We start from the raw sequence: 6,000 nt of genomic DNA, 5'->3' as shown, positions 1-6,000 counted from the left end.
CTTGTATGTTTGTTTCTCTAGTGCTGCTGCCTATGTATTGGACTCTAAGGATGAATGGTACTTTCATCATAGCATCATCTGTGCTGAGATCTGTGAATCTGTTAGAAGAAGGAGGAGGAGGAAGAGGAGGAGGAGGAGGAGGAGGAGGAGAAGGAGGAGGAGGAGGAGGAGGAGAAGAAGAAGAAGAAGAAGAAGAAGAAGAAGAAGAAGAAGAAGAAGAAGAAGAAGAAGAAGAAGAAGAAGAAAAGGAAGAAGAAACAAAAAACAAAATACTAGGGTAACTTTATTTAAGAGCAAGACAATTAGTATTTTTATAACTGCAACCATATTTTCAGTGGGGAGTGCTACAGTTTGAATATGACCTGTCCACACAATGAATCATGATAAACTTTGGTCATTGTACTAAGGCTGAGATGTAGTAGAGATTTTTGACAAGTGACTAGGCACTAATATTGTAAGTTAGTCCTGGGAGTACCTTCAGTCAACTAAGAGTAGTTACTGTAGCAGTATGTTGTTGTAAGTATTCCACATACTGGCCTCTTTTGCACATACACATTCCATGTGCCATTTTAATGTATAAATAAAATAGCTGTCACTCATTACCAACTCCAGCCTGCTTGGGCTTTCTACTCACCAGAATCATGCCACAAGAATTTTGTTATACAAACATAAAAAAGTTGTTCTAAAAATAATAAATCATGATCTGAACAAAGAAAATTGTATAGTTTTATGGATTTACTATAAAATGAACTGTAACTTTGGAATTTGTCAATCTTATTCTATGCTCCTTTTGTATTATCAAATTTTTAAGTATACTTTAAGCTGACAGTTAATTTTGATTCAGTGCATTAATTTATCTTTATAATTCTACATGAAAGAGAGTGTGAACAAAGTGGTTATGAATATAAAAGAAAAAGGAGATAGAAAATAAACCCTTATAACCTCTGAACTGCCTGAGTTCTATGGGTGTGAGTATTAATTTTCAAGAACACATAAAGGTTACACTTTAACTTCTTGATTGCTTTGTCCTTAAAGTGAACCAGAGAGGAACAGGAAGATTTGACAGAAGCATTTACATTGCAATGAGATAGCTATGCACAGGATTTGAGTTCTGCTGACACATACTATGTACAAAGGCCACAACTCTCCTTCCACAACATGCTTATGTAGAATTGAATTCAGGTCCTTGGTGCTGGTGTGAATGCCTCTCACCAGCAGAGCAATCTTGCTGACATTAGTCAACATTTTTAAATTTGTACCTCTTCATTAAGCAGAATATGAGGTGAAGGTGTAGAAGGATGGTTGGCAGTCGAAAGTTCTGACTATTCTTCCAGTACCTTACACTCTTCTCTAACCGTGGTCCACCTCCCTCTTCTGGCCTCTCCAGGCACCAGGCACACAAGTGATGCAAAGACATTCATGAAGGCGAAACACCCACACGTATAAAATAAGTTAAAATTTAAAAGAATACGTGAACTTCTTTTAGGTCTCTGAGACCTTCCGGATCCTTCTATTTCCCCACTCTCCCATGCTTCTCTCACCTAGGTTCCCAATAGGATGCCCTACCCTCTGTCCCACTTTCCTGGTAAGTGAAGACTTTCATGGGACATGCCCCTTCGGCTTGTGTCCAGATATAAGTGAGTATATACCATTTGACTCTTTCTGCTTCTGGGTGAACTCACTCATTATGATCATTTCTAGTTCAATCCATTTGTCCACAGATTTCAGGAATTCCTTGTTTTTAATAGCTGAGCAGTATTCCATAGTGTAAATGTACCCCAGTTTCTTTATCCATTCTTCTACTGAGGGACACTTGGGCTGTTTCCATGGTCTGGCTATTATGAATAAGGCCACTATGAACATGGTTGAGCAGGCAGATCTAGGCCCAAGGTCCTGCTCAAACTGTGGCAGCAGCCAAGGACAATACATGCAGCAAACATTTAACCCCTACACAGATGTAACCAATGGACAGGGCGTTCTTCACAGTTGAGTGGAGAGTGGGGTCTGACTTTCACACGTACTCTGGTGCCCCATATTTGACCACATCCCCTGGATGGGGAGACCTGGTGGCACTCAGAGCAAGGATAGCAGGCTACCAAGAAGAGACTTGATACCCTATGAGCATATACAGGGGTAGGAAGTCCCCCTCAGACACAGTCATAGGGGAAGGGAGTAGGGGACAGCAGGAGGGAGGGAGGAATGGGAGGATACAAGGGATGGGATAACAATTGAGATGTAATATGAATAAACTAATAAAATATTAAAAAAGAATATGTGAACTGATTGCAAGCTTCTACTTTGGCTACTGGTTAAGTTTCCCAAGCCCACCAGCACCATTGCTATATTCCTACATTTGCAGCACTATTCCTACTGGACTAGAAGTGACCACACAGCTCCTGAACAGATGTCCCCAGGTGAGTGTCACCAGAAGCAAGCCTTCCTGTGCCACCAATATATTAACACCTAATTCCAGTCATCCAGCTCCTGCACTGGCTTTTCCTGGTGAGTTTCCTGAGAAGCAAGCCCACCCAAGCCATCTCCACACTTGTAAGGCTGAGCTATTAACATGCATCAAAAGCTTTGTTTAGGGACCTCAAGAGAACCTTGTGCAACAACACCATCACCAAACTCCAAGACTAGCTCCAGGGCTATGGCTCTTACAGGAGCCTAGACTGAAGCAAGATAGAATATTAAGTTAGACAGAAAACATGAGAAATGTCCACATGCCCATATCACAATGCAAAAAAAAACCAACAACAACATGAAAAGTCAAAAAGGTATTTTCTACCCCTAACACCATAGTCTGCAGAGGAATTTTAATTCAGAAGATGGCTGCACTGGAAAGAGATCACATCCAAAGACCTTCTAGGTCTGTGTGACTCACCTGGAAGACAAGCACACCTTTTATCCAGGAGACAGAGGCAAGCAGATCAGAGTTCAAGGCCAGCCTGGTACAGAGCAAGTGTCAGGTAAAGAAAAGCTTAGGTCCAGGTGTGGTGGTAAATGCCTTTAATCCATGCAATGAAGGAAAAGTTAGTCTGTAGAAGGAATCACCATGCTTGAAAGTGATATCTAATTGAGTGCCAGAAAGAGTGACAAATCAGAAAAAGATTTGACAGAATAGGATACTCCCAACTCTCACAAGAAGAGAGGGGAAAGGGAAGCTATTTAAAAGGAGAGAGACAGAGACAGAGAGACAGACAAGACAGAGACAGCGAAAGCGACAGAGACAGAGAGACAGAGACAGAGAGAGGAGACAGTTTTACCATAAGAGTTTTACAGAGAGGGGCTAAAGGCAGAATAAACCAGAACTCATTAATACTTTTTATTAAATCATATTAGGAAACTGAGGAGAAAAATTAGTACAAGAAATTAATCATTTTGAGCTTGGTGCGCATGCAGCTTGACGGGAGTTGGTTAGCGGTCTCCGTCGAGGATTTTTAGTTGCCTGAAGGCAACCATTTAACCTTAACCCTAGACCCTTCTGAGGAATTCCCGTCCCCGCTCCCGGTACCTCGGACCTCAGGGTTCAGGAGGACTGAGTCAGAATTTAACGGAAGTTGTTATGTGTCCTTCCGTTCACCGCGGCCTTCTCCCAAGTCTTAAGAGGTTGATGATGTGAGCGAGGAGTCTTTGAAGGCTGACAATCAGAAACTGAAGGAGAAGCAAGACGTGCTGGACAAGGAGATCTCCCAGCTAGTACCAGAGGGGAACTGGAGGACCACATCACCCTCCTCCATCAGTACAATGACGTCAAGGATGTACCCGAGGTGTCACCACCAAGGAGCTCTATCCAGATTTTGATCTAGACCTGAGTGACTGAGCAGAGTCATGGAGATTTTATCCACAGCCCACGGGGACGGGTGGATGGGGACATGAAGAATAGAGCCCAGACAGCACATTCATATGGTTTCCAGATAAAAAGGGTTAGAAGCCCAAAATTTTCTAAAGCACCCAAGCAGTCAGGGGTGGGTCCTAGAGAAGAGGGGTCTTGGGAGGGGTCAGAATTGTTAGTGCTAAGGTTCCTAAATTTGTGAATGGATATGTGTGGTTGTCCATTTTGTTAATAAACATATGAGCTGTAAAAAAATAAAAAGAAATAAAAGAAATTAACCATCTTGAAGGCCACCTTCAGTGACAGAGTAATGCCAGGTAGTGCTAATTGGGGTGTTGTTCTTTCTTGGCAACCTCAAATCATTCTTATCTTTACTATTAAGAGTGTACTTTTCTTTTTTATTATTATTATTTTTTAAATTTTATTAATTTATTCAGATTACAACTCAATTGCCATCCCATCACATGTATCCTCCCATTCCTCCCTCTCTCCTGCTTTCACCCTATTCCCCTTCCCTAGGTCTATGACCGAGGGGGACCTCCTCCCCCACTATATGGTAATAGGCTATCAAGTCTCATCTTGGTAGCCTGCTTATTCTTTCTTTGAGTGCCACCAGGCCTCCCCACCAAGGGGAGGTGGTCAAATATGGAACACCAGAGTTCATGTTAAAGTCAGTCACCACCTTCCACATAACTGTGGAGAATGTCCTGTCTCCTGGGTAGATCAGAGTAGGGGTTCAATGTTTACTATTTGTATTGTCCTTGGATAGTGCAATAGTTTGAGCAGATACCCCTGGGCCCTGATGCACCTATCATGATGGTCTTCTTCTTGTAGGTTTCTAGGACCCTCTGGGTCCTTCTATTTCCCTCTCTCCTATGTTTCTCTTACCTAGAGACTCAGTAGGATGTCCTCACATCTGTCCCAATCTCCTGGTAAGTGAAGACTTTCATGGGACATGCCTTTTGGGTTAGTGCTCAATTATAAGTGAGTATATACCATCTGAGTCTTTCTGCTTCTGGGTTAACTCACTCATTATGATCATCTCTAGCCCCATCCATTTCTCCACAGATTTCAGTATTTCCTTGTTTTTAATAGTTGAGTAGTACTCCATAGTGTAAATGTACCACAGTTTCTTTATCCATTCTTCAACTGAGGGAAATTTAGCCTGTTTACAGGTTCTGGCTATTAAGAATAAGGCTGCTTTGAACATGGTTGAGCATGTGTGCTTGCTGTGTGGTGGAGCATTTTCTGGGTGTATTCCAAGGAGTGGAATAGCTGAGTCTTGAGGAAGCCCTATTCCCAGTTTTCTGAGATAGCACCAGATAGATTTCCAAAGTGGTTGTACAAGTTTGCATTCCCACCAGCAATAAAGGAGTGTTCCTCTCTCTCCACATCCTTGCCAGCATGTGGTGTCACTTGAATTTTTTATCTTAGCCATTATAATGGGTATAAGATGGAATCTCAGAGTCATTTTGATTTACATTTCTCTGATGACTAATGACAAATCATGCAAAGAAAGAAATTAGGAAATCTACACCCTTCACGATAGCTACAAGCAATATAAAATATCTAGGAGTAACTCTAACCAAGCAAGTTAAGGATTTGTTTGGGAAAAATGTTAAATCTCTGAAGAAAGAGATTAAACATGACATCAGAGGATGGAAGGATCTCACTTGCTCGTGGATCAGGAGAATTAACATAGTAAAAATGGCCATCTTACCAAAGCAATTTACAGATTCAGTGCAATCCCTATCAAAATACCTACACAATATTTTTAAGACATTGCAAGATCAATTCTCAACTTCATATGAAAAAACAAGAAAACCAGAATAGCCAAAACAATCCTCTACAATAAAAGATCCTCCAGAGGACTTTCCATACCTGATCTCAAGCTGTACTATAAAGCAACAGTAATTAAAACCGCATGGTCCTGGCACAGCAATAGGCTGGTTGATCAATGGAATCGAATTGAAGACCCAGAAATGAATCCACACACATATGGCCACTTGATTTTTGACAAAGAAGCCAAATCTATTCAATGGAAAAAGGATAGCATATTCAGCAAATGGTGCTGGTCTAACTGGATCTCTACATGTAAAAAAATGCAACTGGACCCATATTTGTCACCATGCCCAAAACTCAAGTCCAAGTGGATTAAAGACCTT

Source organism: Acomys minous (assembly GCF_964271855.1).
Source record: "Acomys minous genome assembly, chromosome: 15".
Lineage (NCBI taxonomy): Eukaryota > Metazoa > Chordata > Mammalia > Rodentia > Muridae > Acomys > Acomys minous.
This window is presented reverse-complemented; position numbering follows the sequence as displayed.